This window comes from Protopterus annectens, chromosome 5.part0, assembly GCF_019279795.1.
Source record: "Protopterus annectens isolate FY-2018-M chromosome 5.part0, PAN1.0, whole genome shotgun sequence".
NCBI classification, from domain to species: Eukaryota; Metazoa; Chordata; order Ceratodontiformes; family Protopteridae; genus Protopterus; species Protopterus annectens.
Window position 1 is genome coordinate 1,168,276,336 of NC_056735.1, and position 24,105 is coordinate 1,168,300,440.

The 24,105-nt window shown below is 46.0% G+C and overlaps 1 protein-coding gene across 2 annotated transcripts in view; it reads right to left on the minus strand.

The window, feature by feature from the left end:
• GK5 (glycerol kinase 5) overlaps positions 1 to 24,105 on the minus strand; it is a 478,960-nt gene that overhangs the window by 319,327 nt on the left and 135,528 nt on the right. The window lies entirely within an intron of this gene.

A 24,105-nucleotide genomic window follows, 5' to 3' on the forward strand; every position in this document is an offset into this window, starting at 1 on the left:
GCGAGTGACTCAGTGAGCGAGTGAGTCAGTGAGCGAGTGAGTCAGTGAGCGAGTGAGTCAGTGAGCGAGTGAGCCAGTGAGCGAGTGAGCCAGTGAGTGAGCCAGTGAGTGAGCCAGTGAGTGAGCCAGTGAGTGAGTCAGTCAGTCAGCGAGTGAGTCAGTCAGTGAGCGAGTGAGTCAGTGAGTCAGTGAGCGAGTGAGTCAGTGAGTCAGTGAGTCAGTGAGCGAGTGAGCGAGTGAGTCAGTGAGCGAGTGAGCGAGTGAGTCAGTGAGTGAGTGAGTCAGTGAGCGAGTGAGTCAGTGAGTCAGTGAGCGAGTGAGTCAGTGAGTCAGTGAGCAAGTCAGTGAGTCAGTGAGCGAGCGAGTCAGTGAGCGAGTAAGTCAGTGAGTCAGTGAGCGAGTGAGTCAGTGAGTCAGTGAGCAAGTCAGTGAGTCAGTGAGCGAGCGAGTCAGTGAGCGAGTGAGTCAGTGAGTCAGTGAGTGAGCGAGCGAGTGAGCGAGCCAGTGAGCGAGCCAGTGAGCGAGTCAGTGAGCGAGTCAGTGAGCGAGTCAGTGAGCGAGTGAGTTAAAGCATATAGATACATAAACAGAGAAAGCAAAAAGAAAGAGGGAGAAAACAATGGATTCACAATGTATGTTTTTTTCTAAAACCACCCACTACACTAGACTGGTCACAAAAGCTCACAAATTACAGCTCAAGCACATGCAATATCATAATGTGTACACCTGATCAATTTCCAAGTTATTATGACAAAAATATGCATTTTTACAAAGAATAACCCCATAAACTTCCTTTGTGGGAGGCAGAGTTCCCACACCCCAAACATTTTCATTCGGATTGCCACACCTCACAACAGGTGGGATCACTAAAAGACAGCGGGCCAAATTCAGGAAGCCTCCGTGTAAGAGTTATAACTCTTACACGGAGGCTGCAGTGAAACTGTGTGATGTCAGCATGTCATGCATATGCATGAGGTGCATGAGGCATGCTGAATCACACTAGTAACTCTTACACGGTCCGTGTAAGAGAGTAGGGGGCATGTCAGTAGGCTAAGCCCTGCAAGCGGACACGCCCGGAAGACTAGAATGGCTGAAAGTAAACAGCCACGAGAGGCCATGGAAATGTGCATAAACACACTACACAACACATGCCCCGATAGACCATCACTGTATAAAGTGAAGAGATGTAATAAAATTAAATTAAAACCTTTTTTTTTTTTTTAAAACCCCGTAAATGTTTGCTACTGTGTAAGCCCGTGTATGGTGTGCTACTAAGCGCAATCACAGTTAGCAATCAGTGGAAAAGGATATAAGAACTAAATATGCAAAGTAAGCCAAGAAGTAATAGCTTAGCGGTAGAGTTGCTGGCCTAAAAGTAGGCAGGCAGGGTTCGAGCCCCCACAACAACCTTTTTTTTTTTGTAAATAAGCACTAAAAAGCCCCCTGACAGTATTGTACAAATGTAAATGTATTCCCTTTTGTATAATGGATTGAAACCCTACATATATTCTGAAGTAACACAATAACAAAAATAGTCAGAAATGTACTGATAGCTAAGCTGCTGTGAGACGGAGTGCCCGTAGCTGAGTAGTGTTTAAAAAGCTGCAAACTGCATGCCCGTTGCTAGGCATCGGTTTAACAGACTGAAACTGTTTGCAACTAGCTGTGCTTAGCTGAACATGTGTGTCACTAGCCAATTAAGGTTTATCCCAGCGCACACCGTTTGCGCGCTCCCACAAGCTAACTGCCAGTGCGCATGCGTTAGCTCCGCAACGGCGCAGACCTGGTTTTAAATGCTTAAAAGTGCTTTTGGCATGTTTGATTGACAGGTCTCAACTCATTTCTGTCAGGAAAATCAAAAATCAGTTGCCAGATTCGAACCCAGGATACCATGCACTAGAGTCAAGGTACTAAACCACTAAGCCATGACAGCAATACCTAGAAATGCAGAAATAGCATATATATGGGATAAAATCCAGAATGGAGCATGATAAAGCATTTTCAGTGAAGTAGATACAATTCCAAAACGGCCAATCAGAGAAATGTGCGGGAAAATCGGCATATATAAGCCCCATAGGCTGGAATACACAGCAGAAACTATTGTAGATCAGAGCTGCAGTCAGATTGAGTGGAGTAGGTGAGGGACGTTGCTTTCGAGCACAGCGTTGGGCGTTGAGGTCCAGATACATGGTCTGGCTCCTTGTCCATCATCACGAGGCCCAACTCATGCAGGGCCAGGTCTCATGGGGAGCATATAGGGCAGAGGCATGGGACCAGTTGGCTCGTGATCTGACCAGTGCTACTGGCATTCCACGCACTGGTGAGCAGGTCCGTCACCACCATGCGGACTTGAAGCGGCCAAGCAAGACCAGTTGTCCGAATGGATCCAGGAGGCCCGGATATGCCCAACGCCCACTACTGAGTAAGTTACATTTTACTTATGTATGTAAGGATTTCAACTAGCTGATACCATGGAGATGTGTAGTCAATATTACTTCTTTGTATTACAGCTGCAGGTGTCCGCTCTATGAATCGAGATGCATGCCCGTAGGCTGGTGCGGATGCGCCACCGTGCAGGTTAGTAACCCCACCCAGTACTTGTAAATAAATATTATACTGTAGCATGTATCAGAACACTGCAGTGTATTGATTAAAAGTAATATAATGTGCAAGCAAGATTTGAAAGTCTGAAGGTATGGTTGCAACAAGTTCATCAGTATGCAAGTGTAACTGGAAATATAATTGATAGAATTAAACAGTGCTGTAATACAGATGTCCCACCATTAATTAAATATAGTGTAACCTGCAGTAGTCTCAAGAGTACAGCTTCAGAATCTGAGGTAGTCACATGTGAGATATATCCCCTGTTGAAATGCTGAATCATGACAGAAGTGAGGCTGTTGGAAAGTGTTTGAATCACCACTAGTCTAACATGTGAACAAAGCCTAGAAGTAGCAACCTGAACTGTGAATTTGCAGGATGTGTGAGACTGACAGAAAGGGTCATGTATGAATAAATAAAGTAGTAATAACCGGAATATATTAGCCCCAGTGTGTTTCTACAGAACTAAATGCATGTGGGAAGTACAACTTAATATACCAAACTGATTTCAGTGTGTCAGAATCTGGAATGTCTAGCCAAATGCTGTATATGGTGATCACAGTAAACAATTTGCAGATAGAATGAATGATTATCTGACAGACTAAACAGCCATAGTTGTCCCCTGTCCTGTCATCAAAGTGTAGCAGGATGATGTATCTGATCAAATTCAAAATAAGTAGGATAGTGATGTATTTGTAACAGGTGTAGCTTGACAGTCAAATAAAATTTATTTTGAAACATCAGCCTCAACTTAATTGTGTACCTATTATAAATGTAAATCAATGCGTAACATATGAATGTGTCATCACTTTCTATCTCCGCCCAACCCTATAATTCCATATAACAACACCCACTAAATAATGGTATGTGAACATTTCATTAATCATGGACATTTGTCCGTTTCAAAATATATGCATGTCTGTTCGTGCATGTGCCCTGTTCATACCTGCAAATCTGATGGCCTGTTGCCATTAATCAACCCTGCATGTTGTTTGACTGTGTATTTCTGTTCAAATAATGCATGTGATATTGATATGCCCCTTGTTCAATGGTGTTAATATCTGGGTGTTTGTTTGATGGGAATACCAATGCATGCTGTTACAACTAATCTGAATGGAATACAATGCCACTAACCCAAACTAACATAACTACTCACAAACCTAGAACGCTTGGGAAGGCAGGTCCCAGCGGACCCACCTCTCCCACCTCAGCTGGTGACTGCACCTGGCACTGGTGCCCAGGCGGACCCCCTCCGGTGGCCCTGTGCCACCTTCGGTGGAAGCGCTGCAGGGGATGGGGCCCATCCCCTCTTCAAGTGTGGCGGAGGGTTAGTCCACTCACCCTCCAGCGGTGTCCGGTCTGTGGTGCGAAGGGAGATCCAAGACACTGTTCTTGGGCCCCTCCAGCTCGAGGCTCGTGTGGCACAGCTAACGGCCCGGCCGTTGCCCGCCTACACAGCCCCAGCACAGCCCGTCCTGGGCTGTGAAGGAACAGTGGCAACTGCCTATGGGTGGGGATATCAGTTCCACTGTTGCCATCTGTGGGCTCATGCATCTTGGAAATCCCAACCTCCGTCCCGTCAATTGTGTATCCCCCACGTGTGTCATACACGCCCTGTATGCGTCTTGTCTGTCTTGTCTGTTAACCTACCCAACCTACCTCCCCAGCTATACCGACTTCCTTCACCTGACATACCACTCTCACCTGAAAAAAAAAAAAAAAAAAGGGCACTCTGTACCCACAAAAATTACACCCCATACATAGCTGTCCATGTCGCACACATGTCTGCTTGACATTGAAACAGTTAATTACAATTGGCTCTACAACAACTATTAATGTTGTCCTGACACCTCTCTCAGGGATGAAAGGTTTCCAATGTCTCACCAAAATACATGGAAATGCACAGCTGTTGCTGCCAAAGACATGGGCATCTATGGGCCTTACCTATATCCCTCCTGCAAATCCCGCTTGTTTCCCTACTGTCTTACCCTCTTTGTGACCCCTTTTTCACCACTTTTCTGTCACCCCTTTTTCTTTTCTTTCAAAGAAATTAGCGCGGGTGTGCGCTTGTGTTAGCGGAGCTCACCGCCAGTCATCGTGAGCTCCAGCAAAGCGCAGACCTGGTTTAAAGTGCTTAAAGGTGCCTTTATGGCACTTTGATTGACAGGTCCTGTACTCAGTTTGAAAGTTTGCTAAGAAAAATAAATTCCCACTGTCAGTCTCGAACCCAGGACCTTGGTAACATTAGTCTGTATGACCTACCACTAAGCCATGCCTGCTTTACAAGAACACAGTGCTAAAATAAATATAACATGTAATAGTAGGAATCAGTATAAAGGCAATATAGGAGATGTACTATCCAAAGCATGTCAGGTAGAGTTTTAATGGCCAAATTACTGGATTCCCATACTAGTTCAGTGTGAACAGAAACAGCCCTGCTACCTGTTAGCTTGTACATAATAATGTAAGGTAATGTACATATGTGAAGGTATGTATATCTACACATACATATATATAAATATATATTAATACATATGAAATATAGTCGTAGGTCTCAGTAGCCATACACACTCACTACAGGAAACAGTGAACATAACTGCAGCAACCTGAATCTGCAACACAGCCTGACCCCTGTGTGACCTACTTACCCTTCTAACTGCTTAAAGGTGCCTCCAGCACTTTGATTGATAGGCCCTATACTCAACTCAAAAGCAGAATATGAGCATACTAGTAGGCCCTACCACAAGACCATTGTAACACTAGTCTGTATGACCTACCACTAAGCCATGACTCTCATACAGGAATATAGTGCTAAATAAGTGGAACATGTAATAGTAGGAATGAAGATAAAGGCAATATAGTATGTCTACTACCCAAAGCATGTCATGCAGACTTTTATAGTCCCAATTACTGGGTTCCCATACTAGTGTAGTGTTAACAGAAACAGCCCTGCTAATTGTTAGCTTGTACCCAATAATGTCAACTAATGTACATATATGAATGTATGTATATGTACACAGACACATATATATATATATATATATATATATTTATATAGCAATACATATGACATATAGTTGTAGGTGTCAGTATGCATACACACTCACTATAGGGAACAGGCAAGATAAATGCAGCAACCTGAATCTACAACACAGCATGAAGCATGGTAGATGTACTAACCTTCACACTCACAAAACACTGTCAACAGCATACCAGCATGCTCCACGCCCTACAATCTGAAAGGCAACGCCTATCTCACATACCCTTTTATAGCAGTGTCCTGAAATCACAGTGAGACATGCAATCAGTACACCAAAACCTCCATGCAATTAGCAAATGCTGCCTTACAATTGGTGCAGAGGCCATCACATGGACCTATGCAGATACCTACAAAAGCAATGAGTACCCACACTACACTCATGCAATACATTCATTGCACAAAACCGACAGAAAGAGAGAGAGAGACAGAGAGAGAACAAAACAGAAATAAAGACAGCCAGCAGCAAAACCAGCAGCAGCAGCAAACTTCAAGCAGCACCAGTGACACACCAACAGCTGCCACAAACACAGGTAATGCAAAGTAGCAGGTTAATCCTGTGTATACTGTGACACCTCAAATGTATCATAGTTCACTATCTATAGGTATGTGCATGAGATAGGTTGTGTGTAGATAGTCATGAAATATAAACATATGTAATATTGTTGTACGTGGGCCATAACTAACACTTCCATAGCTTAGAACACAAGGCCAGTTGTGCATATGATGCAGTAGTTCCCAGGGTCAGTAGAGGTTCCTCCTCATTGGTGTGGGACCACTGTGTATGTATGGCACTGTTCAGGTACATATCCTGTAGTATGGCCAGGGATTAATATCAGTCTGTCATGTGGTGCTATGTCCTCCAGGGGTGAATGTAGCACACATCCAGGGATACCATTTCGTAACAGTGATGATATGTGTTCTGCAATGATGAGGGTGGCTCTCACCTGGACATGTGAGAGGATAGGGAGGTTACAGTCATCTGGGATAACTAATAACACGTGTGTAGGACAATGGGGGTACCTGCACCTAAACTGTCTGCAACAATGTTGGCAATATCTGTGCATTTGGTGAATGTGAAGCATCTTAACACTGCAGACAACAGATGCCTTCCGTCATGTGAATCTGCCCTGTGCTGCAGTAGCCTCCTACTATTGTTATACAATATGCCTGTATCTGTAGTCCACTGGACAGGATTAATAAGTGGTGTGCAGTTGTTCTGGGTTAGATAACTGTGTGCACAGTACATGCAGTATGTGGGATGTCTGTGGTAAGCATATGCAAAGGTGCTGGCGGTGTGTGTTGTGGCTTCCACTGGCCCAGTGGGCTGCATGGATAGCATCACTGTCATAACTACTGAATAACTGTGTAATAACATGCATACATAGCAAGGTAGTGTACTGTGCTTGTGGTGTTGTTCAGATATGTATATCCAGGCTGAGTAATGAGTGTCCACATCACAGGGTTGGATGGCAGCACACATCCAGTATGTATGGATGAACACCCAGAATGTGTCAGACGTGTCACCTGTGCAGACGTATCTGGCCATTACCTGTGCATCCCCCACAACACACACACATGCAACATATGGCAGATATACTATAGCAGTACACACATGTTCATAGGTTCATACTAGGCTATCTGCCCAAGGGCATTTACAAGCCTAGCCCATCGTTTTGTGGCTTACCCCTTTAGTATGGGGAACCATACCCATTATTTTGCTGTGCCTCTGTCGAGCAGTGACACTGAGGTAATCCCTGGGGTATATCTGCGATCTCCCATCCATTGGTCAAGATTTCTCTTGAACAAGGCCAGCGAGGTGCTCTGCCTCACATATACCGTGATTTTGTTCCACAGCATAGGGAGTCTTTGGGTGATGAATCTATCCCTCCAGCATGTCCTATTAATAGCCGTGTCGAGGTTTAAGTCTCCCCCCCTTGTGGCTCTGATGGATCTAGATTTTTTAGGTGAAGCATATTCATCAAATCTGGGTTGGACATGGCCTTGTCTGTTGGTCAAAGGTCACCTCTGAGCAAGGGGTTAGCGACTGAATAGAACATACATGGACATGCTGGAGGAGCAAATTCCTAACTGAGAGGCTCCCTTCACTCTGTAATGAGCTCGAACAGTTGAGAATGAACAGTTCATAGGTTCATACTAGGCTATTTGCCCTAGGGCATTGGTAAGCCTAGTAGAATGTGTTTGTCTTTTGCCACCCAATCACAAATTATGCTGCTATGCCCTTGTCCGACTTTAGTATACTGTGCCTCTGTCTAACAGCGACATTGAAGTGATACCTGGGGTACAACTATGATCTCCATCCACTCATCCAGATTCCTATGGAAGAGAGTCAATGAGGGACTCTGCCTAACCAGTAGTGTGAGCTCATTACAGAGTGAAGGGAGCCTCTCGGTTAGGAATATGCCCCTCCAGCATGTCCATGTATGTCAGTGCTGAGGTCCAGCTCTCCTGAGCATGTGGCTGTATGGGACTCTGATTGCCTGAGGTGCATCACGTTCATTACTGCTAGGTAGAACATGGCTGTATATGGCATGCACAGATTGCCTCTGAACAGGCAGTATGCCACTGAGTCCAGCTGGATTCACTTTACCTGGGCAGCATATGACATCTGTGTGAGCCATTGCATCCCCTTGATGATGTACTGTTGTCCTGTACCAGTTGCTGTAGGTGTCTGGTTAGGTACATCCCAAAAGGTGCATTATGCAATTATAGGCCTGATGATGGATGAGTACAGAGGCACAATGACCTCCCCTGCCATACATGTGAATCAGTCATGATTAGCTGGGCTATATAACATGTCTGTCAATCCACGTTGGCCATGTGGTAGACAAATGACAGACCGCTACCATGTTTCTTCCCCAGGTCCCCAACTACGTCTTCTGTACTCAATGGCCTAACACCTATGTTGTACTGTGCCACCAATGTGGGGGCGTGGGAATCTGCATTGAATACTGATACTCCCCCTCCCTTGTTCAAGTGTCGGGGCCGACAAGAATGGTAACAGCTATAACGTGGTAGTACTGGTGTGCTCCTGTGAAACCTGAAACAGGTTCATGTTACTGCACAGATATCGATGTCCAGAATGCTAGGTAGGGTTTTGAGTGCGTGCATCCTTGGGTCTAGACGTCCAGTGTTGAGTAGCATCACTCTTACTTCCTCATCCTTTGTGATACAAATGGATGTGGGTTTGCCTTATGAGCCTTGCCTAATACAGGCACTATGGGTATAGCAGGAGGCTCCGCCAAATGTCAATAGGACTGTGGTGACACGTGCAAGCTGTCCCTAGCAAAGCATACCACCCCAAGATGGCAGGCATTGGCACACCTGTGAATGACACCAGTATGTCAGTCAATTGTTGGAAGGGATCATCGTGCCTTGATATTGTGGCATTGTTCTAGGTGAGGGTAGGATGCTACTCAAGGTCAGGGTCAAACTGTCTCGCTCGTGCTCAGAGACCTCTGTAATGTCTCATGTCATGTAGTCCAGGGAGGAATGTGTCAGGCCATTCACAGCAGCATGGACATTGACTGAGTCATACCTGTACCTGCCTTGGGGTTACCTGACTGTGTTATGTGGCAGGTCATAGTGCCTGACAGGCTGCACACCGTGACCCTCACCTCGTTAAGCCTGGTGAACGTGATGTGAGTGTGCCTGATGATAGAGGCACCTAGTACAGGTGTATGAGGTGTGTTAACTGTTAATGGCTGTGAGTGTTCAGCACATTGGCTTTGTGTGATATGTGTTGCACATGTCCGTTTATGTGGTAGTGGTTGCCTGGATGTCTGCTTAGGAGGTCTCTGCTGCATAGGCAGAGCTGTGGTCTGAGCCTACAAGTATGATCATGTGTGATCATGTGTTAGGTCCGCTGTTGTGGTAGGTCTACGTGAGACTGGAAGTGTAGTGAGTGATCCCCTTTGCCACGTGACTGGTTATGGCGGTATTGAGTAGACAGAGCCTAGCCTCCAGTCTGGTATATGGTTGCATCACTCACATGAGTTTGAATTTGTTGTTAGGAGGAGGGGGTTGTCTGTGTACATGCATCTGTTCTAACATTGTCTCTGGAGTACCACACTCACCAGCTGGACTGAGGAGGGAACTGACAACTGACCTCTGGACATGCTAGAATACTATTGTGAACTCTGTAATCACTAATGATTGAAAACAAGGTCCAGTGGGGAGTGAGGGTGTACTGACATTACCTACAACTGCTGACTGATATAAAAGCGTCAGTGAGCAAATGCCAGGTAACCTAAGTGCAATGTGTCACAATGAAGTAAATGCAACAATGACAAGCAGTCACTTGCTGTCATGTGTAACATGGAAATGCGTACAGTAAGCAATGCAGATAACAGTAGTGAGTCACAGATGTGTTGCAAAGATGTGTACTATGTGGAAGTAGCATACCAGTGAAATAACAAGCTAACAGATAACAAGCATATAAACAAAGGTAGATGCAGGAGGCCTGGATGTAGTGTTTGCTACAACAAACAAGGTGTAGCAATGTCAGTAAGATACAGCTCAGATATGCAGGCACTATAAACCTGAAACCAGATGTCCCCAGCTATGAATGGCAGAGTACAGCCTATTGTCACACATGAGTGCAGACCACAAACCTCGTTAATGTTAAATAACTGGCCTGAAGGCCAACTGCCCATACCAGAAGTAATACACTTGTACACTGGGCCCACAATCAGCAGTTCCCAACTTCAATGGATGAAAGATATGTGTCCTGCCACCACAGTGCTTGCCACCAACCTCCCTAGTGTAAAACAACTGGTCTGAAGGCCAAGTACTTAGTACAAATGACATAGAATGATAGCTACACTGTAATCAGGTTTTAACCAATCAGTAATAAGTAGAAGTTAACACTCCCTGTATAGAATGTGTACCATGTATTGTTGAGATACTATGCTGATAACCTGTTTGTGTACCTTTCCAGATAGACATGGCACCTAAAAGGAATCCTGCCTACTCTGCTGCAGAGGATGACGTGATCCACCAGAGCCTGTTGCGTGACTATGCCATCCTGTTCTCACGCACCACCCAGAATCAGCAGGAGAGGTCTGCACTGTGGCAAAACCTTGTTAGCAGGATAAATGATGTTGGCATGCATGATAGGACATATGAGCAGGTGAGACATCACTGCAGTGATTTGATAAGAAATGTCCGCCAGCGTGCTGCAGATATCCGCAGGCAACAGGCTGCCACAGGTGGGGGGGTGGCCACACATCCGGCCCTCACCAGACAGGAGGGGCTACTGCTAAGTGTTGTGGATCCAGCCCCAGAACAACAGCAACCATCATGCATCCTGATGGAGGTTGGATCCACACAGCAGCAAGACAGCGTGCGTGCAGGTAAGATGCCATATTCATTTATTGTTATTACTTTTACATTTGTTGACCCAGATAGTCTAGCTGGATATAAGTTCATTTTCAGTAGAGGCCTGTGGAGAAAAGCTCCACACATAACGTAATAAAGGCAGACAGACAAGTTGTCAATACAGACAACCAACATAATAGAATTGTACACCAGCCTGTTAATTAAATCAACATACATGTAAGGAAGTCAAACAGTTTAGAGTCATACACAATGTACCGTTGGTTTCAAAGCAATCCTACCTAAAGCATAATGGTTATGCAATAAGGCAAAAGCCATATACATAATAGTTAGGGCTCAGAAGGGTAGAGAAGTAGAAGGAGTATGACAGATACAATGATATGGAAGAGGCAGGAGTCAAGAAGGGAAGTGAGGAAAAGAAGGAAGACAGTCAAGAGGAGGTGGGAGGGATGGGAGAAGTAGGTCAGAGCATAAAAGGACATCAAGGTGAAAGAAACAGGGTAGAAGCTAGTTTCTATGCACAATGAGGGGTAAAGGTGAAGAGTGGGTAGGGAGAGGGACGTTAGCCTGGACTCCAAGAAGAACAAAGCCAGTGGTTTTGGAAGTACAGTTTGAGTTGACGTTTGAAGAGAGGTAAGGGTGAGATTAGAGTTAACTCCTGGTATGTACATATGACTGTTCTGTACGCTGTTACTTCATGCACGCATAAGGTGTGCATGTGGTATGTATCTGTCATCATGATATATATACAGACATGATGTGCAGCTGATGTGTATAAGGGAACTAGTGTACTACTGTACTGTATCATGTGCAAAATGAATGGCACACATGTGCCCACTGACATTACTCTCTTCACACTTACAGGTCCCTCCCATGTAGCAATGAGGCAGGCCATACATGCTGGTGAGTCTTTTTAAAATTATCTGTAAAACAATTTATAAAACTAGGAAGAGTAGTGTAACTCTGTAGTAGACATGCTGGTGACTGTGTTCACAATAACTGTAATTGACAGGTAGTAAATTGAGTAGTGTAACACGGTACTGATGTGTGTGTTTACTGTGGGGTGTGCATGTGTGCAAGTGTGCCTGTGCCCAAGTGTGCATGTGTGTTAGTGTCCATGAGTGCATGTGTCCATTTCTGAATGTGTGCATTAGTATTGAAGTGCATCTCTTTCAAATATGTATTGAGACTGTAATCTGTGTTCCATGTTTTCCTCCCATAGGTTCTGGTGCTGCTCTGGTGACCTGCAGCAGGGAACCTGAATCTTGTGCCCAGGTACTGATGATGATGAAATGTCTGTAATGGTGCAGGAAGGTGTGTCTGGGTCCGCCATTGGTCAGCCAATTGACAGTACACAGCTTTCAACCCTGTCAATGCGCACAGTCATCCTGCCATTACATCCTTTGTCACCATTGTCCCTAGGTGATGGACAGTCAGCAGTGGGCATAGATCAGGGTAATGTGGTACCTGTGGTACATGCATCCTCACAAGGCAGCCATGTGCAGAGGCCTCCAATGGTACCACGCAGACAGTTGCCCATGGGTTCTCGTGGGGGCATCCGTGGCCGTACTGCCTCTGGCCGACGTGCCCAAGGAGGTATGTCAACCTCCACTATGTTTAGAACTGTCATGCAGGCACAGGCACGTATGGAAAGGTACACCAGACAGGGTCTGAGGGAGCTGAGAGCATGTCGCATAGCCATGACAGACGGCATGCATGATGTTGCGAATGCTATCCGTAACTTCACAGATGTCGTTGACAGACATTGTGGGGGCATAGAACAGCTGCTCCACAACCAGATGCCCATGGGCCAGGGCGATGGTGTGCGTTTGCGACGTCGACGTGGCCGTATGCCAGCAAGAGCACCAGCTGGCAGTGGCCGCGGACAACGGGCCCACTCGCGCGCCTCAAGTGCCAGCACCAGCCCCAGCAATGCTGGGTCTGTGCTGTCATCCAGACACCCCAGGAGACCACGTGGCTCTGGACAGTCCCAACAGGGAACTGTGTCCAGTCAACACACCCCTGCTTCCGATGACAGTACCCAGTCTGGGTTAGTACCGGATACGGCCCGTAGCACCCCTGCCAGGCACAGGTACCGTGTCCGTGCCCACAGACACTGATCTGGATGACCTGACAGGTGCAGTCTGTGGCTGTCCACAAAACCCTGTACATGGCAGCCATTATGTGGGACTGTGTGCGTGCTTACACACATGCAGAAACCTGGAAACCTAACACCTAGGGCAAACACATACACACACACACTGCACCAACAACGGTCCACCCTGTACTGCTGCCCCTCACAAACACACACACACATGTCAATTGGTGTTACCAGTGGCTGGCTTGGGCATACCTAACCCACACCCTGTGCATATGATGACACTGTGCCACCTCCTGCATACTACAACATCGGTGCAGGTAAAGGTAAACACGTTGCTGATGCACAGGGTGACTACATAGATGTGTATAAGTAGTAACATGTTGGTAACCGTTGACTGTTGCAGTATAAATGAGTGTATATCCCAGCAGTCCTGCTGCAGTAACTGTATGAATGTCCTCAATTGTTATCTGCACCCATACTACTTAAAGTGTACCAGCTGCACACCATCACATGCTAACATTGACTATGGCAATGCGCATCTTGTGCTGTTATGTAGATTCAGCTACATGTATCTGTTCTGTCACACATGCATTTATACACACCCTGCTACCCACACACATGCACACGCTCACCTGCCATTCCCATTATTTATCACCCTACATGAGTAGCTGTTGATACATGACAGGTACACATTTCAGAAGTGCACTATGTTGTTTACTACTGGCATCCCCTTCTCTACCTGTACTCACAGGGTTCAGGCAACCTCATCAGTTGGAAGATGTAATGTGCATCAGGTACTGTAGTACCCTGATTGCCACAGCAAACATGTTTCCCATACGGAAATGCACACACAGACACATCCCACATCCACACACTTGCCACATTCAGGCTTCAGAACACTATCTAGGTATATTCGGTACATGTGTGTTACAGTAGCATGCAACACTATACTGAGTACTGGCAGTTAGTTGTCTGTTGTCATGTTGTCTGTATAGAATAAAAGAATTGTTTGATTATCCTACTCCGTTTTGTGGACATTACTTGAAGAAGTGTTACCTTACATGTGTTATCAGTACCACCACCTTCTGTTTTGTAGTTTTGTTTGTATAGGGTGCTATCAACATCACTGCTTGTTAAGGGTAATGACCACCCTGCAGTGCATAGCCCCATGTGGCAAAAGCCACATCCCACCCCATCATTGTGCACACACACTAACCCCACCAACAGTAAAACACATACTTTCCATTTGCAAGATTCAAACCCATACCTAACTGTGCAATGACAGTAGAAACAGACACATTAGCAGAGTGTGCTATTTGCAGTAGTTGGAGAAATCTTTACTAATGCTGTACTTAGAGGGTGCTGACATCATCTGTGTGTAGGAGGAGGGATGTGCACCCTGTAGTGTGTTCTCCCAGTTGGCAAAGGCAGTTAACCCTCCCAGCATAGTGCACACACATAAACCACACTCATACTAACACACATACATTCCCTTTGCAGGATTCAAACCCCTACCTAACTACGTTATGACACTGAAGAAAGCCGCTTTAGCAGAGCGCTATGCAAATTACTTGAGGACTTTACTACAGGTGATATAGTTATACAGTCCTGACATCATCACTGTTTCAAAGGGGATCTGCATCCTGTACCATACTGTCACGGTTGCTAATAGGGACAATTCCACACACACACATCGATGTGTTGGAGGTTTGCATATGTGGGGATCCAGAACTCCAGTGTGATTAGTATATGGTTTGATTGCAACAATGAGGGATATACTCCCAGTGGTGAGCAGTTTGTACTCATGTTTGTAAAGATCAGCTCTACTATATCTGCCCCTCTTGTGGGAAGGTTGGTTACCTGTTCCATAGCCAAAGAATGTCTGATCAATGGGAACCTTAGAGCTTGGGTATTGTGGCTTGTGTAATGTTCACAGTCTATGTTTGGGTAGCTGGCATCACTCAGTATGATGGTGTTTGCAGAGTAATCTAAACTCTCCTGTGTCAGCATGAAGGCTGTGTGGGAGACCGGAGTTTGAGAGGGTGCTGTAAGAGCTCCTCTGTGTCTCTTTCCATGTGGTCCAGGGAGGTACGTCCCAACAGGTAGCTGACTGTGACCCTCCCTTGCTCTGTCTGGAGGGCGCACGTCTGTCAACAGCTCATGTCAAGCAAGTGCACACCCCTCATAAATGATGTGGAAACCTTCAAAGGCCCAAGGCCTGTTGAAAATATGGACCAGACTGCAGATACCTGTATAGAGTCATTCTGTGGACACATTCAGGAATGCATGGATCATGAAGCCACATATGAAAGCATGACCCAATTCTCCAAAGGCAGATGTCCTGGGCGGACACCAGCCATAAACACACTATACAATAGAAGGATGGCGCCACTACATGATACAACAACCTCCCAAAATGTGAAGGCACCACTGATGAGTACTGGATGACAACTACAGGCACCCATATGATTGTCTAAGGCCATCTTTGAGAGAGGATTCCACAAGCCACTGAGGATAATCACAAGGCTGCCTGTAGTTATGTTAGTAACCTGAGTGGTACTACCCAGATATGCTCAGAGGTAATACAATGTGTCACACAAAATATAAAACACACAGACATTGCCATCATCCTAGTGGACAGGTTCAATGCTGCCTTCTCTCCCCACCACACCAAAAGGGAACATATGTCTAGCACAGTGCTTCCCCCTCTGACATCACAGATGCTCAGGTAAGAGATGCCCTTCCCAAAGCAATAAACACTGCATCAATGGGACCAGACAGTGTCCCAGGCTGTGTCCTACATGAACCACAAGAAGAGCTACACCCAGACATAACACCACTGTTCAATCCCAGCCTTAATACACGATATGTGGCCAGAGAGTGGCATACAGCAACAGTGGTCCCTCAACATGCAGGTGGTGCTGTCACGGATCCTGGACACTACTCCCCATATGTCTGACTAGCTTTGTCTGCAAAGCTATGGCAAGGATCATCATGAACCTCACATATCTAGATATTGTGGACCTACAGACATGTCACCATACACAGTTTGGCTTTGTCAATGGCAAATCCTGCCTATCAAACCTGTTTGCTTTGTTTGAAACAGTCACCAAGGCCACTGTCAAGGGGTAGGAGGTCCACACAGCCTACCTGGACCTTGCATAAGCCTTGGATACAATACCCCACTTGTGCATTCTAGGAAGCTCACCAGTGTACATAATAACCCCTATGTCACTATGGGTATTGCACAGTGGCTCAAGGGCAGAACACACATGGTAGAATTGCTGGAGCCATGTCAGCCTCCAACCTGGTACAAGTGGTGTCCCACAAGGCACAGCCCTAGGAGCGGTCATGTTCATTATATATTTGTCATAGGTACAGGCCAACATGGAAGTACTGTGGCTCAGCAAGTCGCAGGTGACTGCAGACCGAACACCATAATCAACTCAACAGCTAACACACGCATCCTCCAAATGGGACTCTTGCAAACACACGACTTGTGCCACAGCCATGGCCTCAACGTGAATGACAGAAAGAGTATAGTCATCCCCTTTGTCAAACACTAAGTGACCACAATGTACCACATATGTGTTAATCCAGTAAGTGCAGACCAAGGAATTATGGACCTTGGGTGCATGGTTGATAGCATTCTACCATTTGACAACAACATGGACAAAGTGGTTAGGTAAGCATGTTATATGGGCCACATCATCATGGGATCCACATGTAGGCCAGGGGAGGACATTGTGCCCTTTACTCATCCCTCATCATGCCCATAATTGACTATGATGAACCTGTCGGCATGCACCTTACCAGACACCTGCAGCAACTGGGGCTACCACATATGTACCTCGACAAGGGGATCAAAGTGCTCAAACAGATGCCACATACTGACTGGTTAAAGTAGCAGCAGCTCTACTCAGTGACATACTGCCTCTTCATAGGCAATCTGTGCCTGACATAGAAGGCCAGGTCATACCCTCACATAATGGCCATGCTGCATCTCAGAATATCCAGATCCCACCAGGATACACGCTGGAAATACTTGAACCTCAGGAGTGATATACATAGGACATGGTGGAGGGGCACATTCACAACTCAGAGGCTCCCTTCATTCCTGATTATTATCCCAATAGAGGTTAGGCGGACTGACTCAGTGACTATCTTCAAGAGCGATATTAATGACTGGATGTGACATTGTAGGGTTACCCTGGGTATCACTTATGTGTCACTGTGAGAAAGAGGCACAGTATACTAACCTTGGAAAAGGGCATAGCAAGACAGATTCACAATGCATGTTGAAAGGCACGCACATTCTGGCTAGGTGGATACATGCCCTGGGCAGATATCCCTGTACGAACCTATGGACCTATGTCTCTCTTTCACCATTGGCCCTATGTGCTGTCAATCACCAATGTAATCTCAATACTCCGGTAGCATGTGCAAAGGTCAGTTGTCAGTCACCTCTATGGTACAGTTGTGGAATATGTGTGTCATGTAGTAATGTCACAGCTGCCACATGTACACAGTCAACCCTATCCCCTACCCATTGATGTACATCACATGTATGAGATGGAAACACATGGCCAAACTGTAACAACAACATACAAGTCAGTCAGATGCATGGACACATGACTCAGTCATTGTCCATGCCACCACAGCTGATGTGGGATGTCGCTCATTGGGATGCGTGATAGGGAACATGGAAGGGATCACTGAGCAAGTGACACAGGCTGGTAGACCCTGACCTTGGTTGGCATCAGACCCTCACCAGGGATTCCAACAAATTAATGAATGCTAATGAATAAGTGTAGCTACAACACCCTAGCTGAATGGTTCTTAGCATGCAGTCACTGCATTGCTATGGAATACTGTCTTACCACTCCCACAACAGGTGAGAACATGCAGCTCCTGTACATTAACAACATGTAGACTTTATGCCCCAGACCAGGTGTGCATCCCTCACTACTAGGCTGATAGCATCTACATCTCACACTGTATATACACATCCCACATGCAGCATCTGCACAGAAGACCACGGTCATAATGTTACCCTGTGCAAATACCATGTATTCACATGTGGCAGGCATCACACATGGTAACTATTGAAAGTCACAGGTACATATGTGTATTTGGCACACACATACAGCATGTGTTCATTGCCATAACCGGTGTAATCAATGTCATGCATTATTGTGAGGGACAACCCACACACATGGGCATTCTGTGTGCGCACAACACACATGGCATGTCTGTAATCAAAAGCCATACATAATTGTGATATCGTTTAGAAAGGGGTATGTGCATCCTGTAGTGTGTTTTCACAGTTGCCAAAAGGGATATATCAATCATACACACTTACCCCCCTTCACACACACTTGCCACCTGCTGGATTCAAACCCCTACCTAACTATGTTAAGACACTACAGATGGACGCATTAGCACAGCGTGCTATTCGCATTACTGGGGGATTTCCTTTCCCCTGATATACTTATAGGGTGCTGACATCATCAGAGTTTAGAAAGTGGAATGAACATCCTGTGGTGTGTTTTCCCAGTTGCCAAAAGGGATGTTTCTTTCATACACACACACTTACCCCCCCTTCACACACACTTGCCACCTGCTGGATTCAAACCCCTACCTAACTATGTTATGACACTACAGACGGACGCATTAGCACAGCGCTATTCGGATTACTGAGAGAATCCTTTTCTCCAATATACTTATAGGGTGCTGACATCATCAGAGTCTAGAAAGTGGAATGATCATCCTGTGGTGTGTTTTCCCAGTTGCCAAAAGGGATGTTTCTTTCATACACTTACCCCCCTTCACACACACTTGCCACCTGCTGGATTCAAACCCCTACCTAACTATGTTATGACACTAGAGACGGACGCATTAGCACAGCGTGCTATTCGCATTACTGGGGAATTTCCTTTCCCCTGATATACTTATAGGGTGCTGACATCATCAGAGTTTAGAAAGTGGAATGATCATCCTGTGGTGTGTTTTCCCAGTTGCCAAAAGGGATGTTTCTTTCATACACACTTACACACACACTTACCCCCTTCACACACACTTGCCACCTGCTGGATTCAAACCCCTACCTAACTATGTTAAGACACTACAGACGGACGCATTAGCACGGCGCGCTATTCGGATTACTGAGAGAATCCTTTTCTCCAATATACTTATAGGGTGCTGACATCATCAGAGTCTAGAAAGTGGAATGATCATCCTGTGGTGTGTTTTCCCAGTTGCCAAAAGGGATGTTTCTTTCATACACACTTACACACACACTTACCCCCCCTTCACACACACTTGCCACCTGCTGGATTCAAACCCCTACCTAACTATGTTATGACACTACAGACGGACACATTAGCACGGCGCGCTATTCAGATTACTGAGATAATCCTTTTTTCCAATATACTTATAGGGTGCTTACATTATCAGTGTCTAGAAAGGGGGATGAGCATCCTCTGGTGTGTTTTCACATTTGCTAGGGGTAACATTTGGACCAAGTGTGTGAGCATGCCCAGTTCAGCCTTCCCGTGGCATGTTGTGTGAAAGATGTCTCATTTATCTAAGTGTGTGAGCATGCCCAGTGTGGGCTTTACATATGTTGAACTCTGCAGCCCATCACATTTGTGGATGAGTGTGACCTTCAACAAATACCTGCAGTTTATGGTTGTGTGTTCTGTGCCATGTTGTGTAGTTACTGTCCGAATGCTTTTGGTGTGAACAAAACAGGGAGTATACTGTGCCTGCAGGTTTTGCATGGGATACTTTGCACACAATTGTCAACATCCGTTCATACTGACCTAACACTGTAGCACTGTCTAGTGTAGTGTTTCAGTACTTTCACTGTGGTGGTCAGTATCCTGGGCTTTAGTCCTATCACTGCTTTACATTTCCATAGTGTGCACAACAGCCTGGTTAGGGTCCAGTTGTGCACATCTGCACAAAGGCAGTGCCTCTACAGACCCTGTTAATTGCTGCCCCATAAGCTTAACAAGTGTAGTCTGCAAATCTATGGAGAGGATCATAATTGAGCTCATAAACAAAGATATAGGGGACATGCAGACATTGTACCCATCCCATTTTGGCTTGGTCAGGGGCAGATCATGCCTTTTGTACTGGGTTGACATCTTCAAATTGGTCACTTAGGCCATTGTTGGGGAAAGGCAGTCCATACAGCCTACCTTGGCCTTGCAAACACTTTCAACACAATACCCCACTCAGGTATTGTGGAAAACCCTAACAACTGAAATGTAAACCCATATGTCACAAGATGGGTTGCAAACTGGCTTAAGGCCGGGACCCACAGGGTTAGAGTTGCTGGCACTATGTTAGACTCCAGGCTGGTCACAGGTGGTGTCACACAGGGCTCAGTCCTTGGCCCCATTGTTTGTCATGTACTTCCCAGAAGTACAAGCCAACATGGGAGGACTTTGGATGACAATGTTAGCAGATGACTGCACACTGGGCACCATAGTGGACAGTGCATCACACACAGATATCCTTCAGAAGGGACTCACAGTAACTGATAGCTGGTGCCAGGGCCATGGCCTGAAGTCAGAGTGCACAACATGTGTAGACATACCCTTCAGGAAAAGCAAGGTGACCCCAAGCTACCATATAGGTGGCAATCCTCTAAGCACAGAGGAGGTTATCATGGACCTAGGGACCCAGGTTAACAGTCGCCATTCTTCTGAGACTCACATTGCTAAAGTGGCTAGGAAGAACTTCTACATTGCCCACCTGATCAGGATGGGATTCACATCCAGATCTAGTGGGTCATTGTTCCCCTGTACTCTTCACTTATCAGACCGGTGATAGAGTCGAATGCCCTATTCTGGCTGTATCTCACCCAACATCTGCAGCAATTGGAGACACCCTGACTGTCCCCCACCTAAAGGATCAAGGAACCCCAACAGCTGTCATATGCTGCCAGATTGAAGACACACACACTCTATTCACTCACATACCATCTGCTTAGAGGTGACATGTGCGTGACATGCGAGGCCATGTCCAAACAGAGATTAATGGACATGCTCCACCTCAGACTCAGAAGATCCACCTGAACCACTAGTGCAGGTGACTTACACCTTAGCAGGGATGTATGTTGGACATGTTGGAGGGATGGAGTTATCACTCGGAGACTCCCTATGCTGTGGAATACAATCCTGGTCCATTTGAGGCAGAGCACCTTGCTGGCTGTGTTCAAGAGGTATCTTGACCTAATGCTAGTCAGAGAATGTGTTTGTCCATCAACACATTGTAAGCGTAGTTTGACATGTCATATGTCTTGTTTAGTATACTGCGCCTCTGTCTACCTGTGACATAACATTGATACCCAGGGTAAACCTCCCATCTCCCATCCACTCATTAGGATTCCTGTTGAGGGGACTCAACCAGTGTCTCTATGGACAACCTGTACTGGTAGTTTACTCATGTGTGGGGGTGGCTTCTGTGTTTTGGATAATGCAGTACAGCCTGTCCTATATATGTCAGTGCTGGGGTTCAGGTCCCTCATGTGCATAGCTCCTGCCATTCAGATTGTACAAGGTGCAGCATGTGCATTGATTCCAGCTTGGACATGGCTTTCTACATCAGGCACAGCTTGCATCTGGGTGGACAGCATGGCAGTGTGTGGAGCTGCACTCTGTTTAATCAGACTACACATTACATGTGTTCCAGCTCTGTCATACTCCTGGTGAGGTACTGTTGTGGACTTTACAGGTGCTGGATGTGTGTGCATGAGGTACACCCACAGGGGCTGTTGTGGTCATTTCTAATGCTGATGAAAGATAACTGCAGAACCAGAATGACCTCCCTTAGCTAGATGTCAGACAGCATGGACCATACAATCACAACTGAAAACAGGACCCTCTCCACAAAGGGAAAGTGTCCTGTCTGGTGGACCCCAGCCATAAACAAACTGTATGACAGATGAGGGTTACTAATGCAAGACAAAGCTACATCTCCAAAAGGGAAGACAGCTGTGATCAGCACTAGTAGAAAGCTACATTATCTCATAAAGACATGCAAGGTCAACTTGGGGACATAAATCACCAAAGACAATGAAGGTAACCACACTGCTTTCTTCAGTTATGTCAGACACCTGGTTGTGAACCCTCGGATATGTTCAGAGTTGGTACACAACAACATATATTCCAGTGACCTGACAGATATTGGCAACATTCCGGCGGACAGCTTCAGTGCGATTTACCCTCCCTCACCCCCAAAACAAGATAGTTATCACTGCTGTATGTAACCTCACTGTCATCTTGGATGTCCATGTGAGAGCCACACTCAGCAAAGACAAGTACACAGCATCCATGGGACCTGCTGGTATCTCCAGTTGCATGCTATGTGAACTCCAGAAGGGCTGGACCCATATATACAACTGCTATTTAACCTTAGTCTTGCTACAGGATATGTACCTGAACACTGGCATACGGCAACAGTGGTCCCACTCCACAAGGGGATGCCTCCACAGACCATGGCAACTACCACCACACAGGCTTAACCAGCCTTGTCTGCAAAGATATGGGAGGAGTCATGGAGCTCTTACACCGACACATTACTGACCTACGGACCCTTGTTCCCACCTAGTTCAGCTTTGTACAAGGCAGATCCTGCCTTTTGCACCTTTGCACCGAAAAGTACCTACCATGAAGATCAGGGTTCTTCAACACATGTCATATGCTTCCAGAATAGAGGAAGTCCAGCTTTGTTCAGTGTCATACCGCATACTTACAGGTGACCTATGCCTGACATACAAGACCATGTCCAATCAGGATTTGGTGGACATACTCCACTGCAAGCAATCCAAATCCACCAGAGCCATGAGAGCTGAGTATTTGAACCTCAGCACATACATGTATAGGACATGCTGGAGGGACAGAGTCATAACTCAGAGGCATCTCACACTCTAGCAGAGTATCCCAGTTCATGTTTGACAGAGTCCCTCACTGACTCTCTTCAGGAGACATCTGGACAACTGCATATGGGACGGAGGCACAGACTAGACAGAGACACAGTCATGTTATTCAATTACGTAAGGGGGTCATAATGTGTCACTACTAAGTCAGAGGCACAATATTCAGAATCTATTCTGTACACTTATTACCACTATAAGGGGTGGCAATAGCCACATCACTATGGCTAGGCTTATACATGCACTAGGGCAGATAGCCTAATAGTACACTATGAAACACCGGTGTATGTGTAGCTATTGTCAATCACACAGTATGATGTGGCTTGGGGGGCTTGATATCTCCCTGTATTCCAACATTGTTTTGTCTATTCCTTCTAGCATGTCTAGGGATCAGTTGCTAGTGTCCTCTCCTGCTCAGCTGGTGAACCTGGGAATATTGAGGCACTGTTACAGTTGCCTCATGTACACTGACAACCCTCTCCTTCTGCCATAAAACACACATACATGTGAGAAATGCAACTATATAGCCAAAGTGGAGGCTGAGCTCTCTCAACATAGGACTAGCAAGACCAGAGAGAGGGTGAAGGTAACCACACACACATCTTTAATCCAGTCTCACATGGCACTGTCACAACTTAAGATCATACACATAGACACACAGAGACACTCGGAGGCTCTGATCAGAAGTCTACCAGAATGGCGGTGGCCACCACAGCAGACACTCACACAACTGCCTCCACAGGGCACAGCACATGCAACACATTGACCACAGAGTCGGTGTGCCAAACAGTCACAGCCCTTAAGGCCAAACACAATGCCAGACACACTTGTCATAGGTGACTCCATAGTCAGACACACTGATGTCCCACTCACCAGATCAGGTACAGAGGAGGTCACAGTAAGCTGCCTATCGGGCACTGGAATCCACCACATAATGCAAGCACTCAAGTCACTAAACTGCAAGTACAGGTCTGACCCAGTCATAATCCATGCTGGTGTGAACGACCTGAGATGTACCTCCCTGGACTACATGGAAAGAGACATAGAGGATCCCTCTGATTA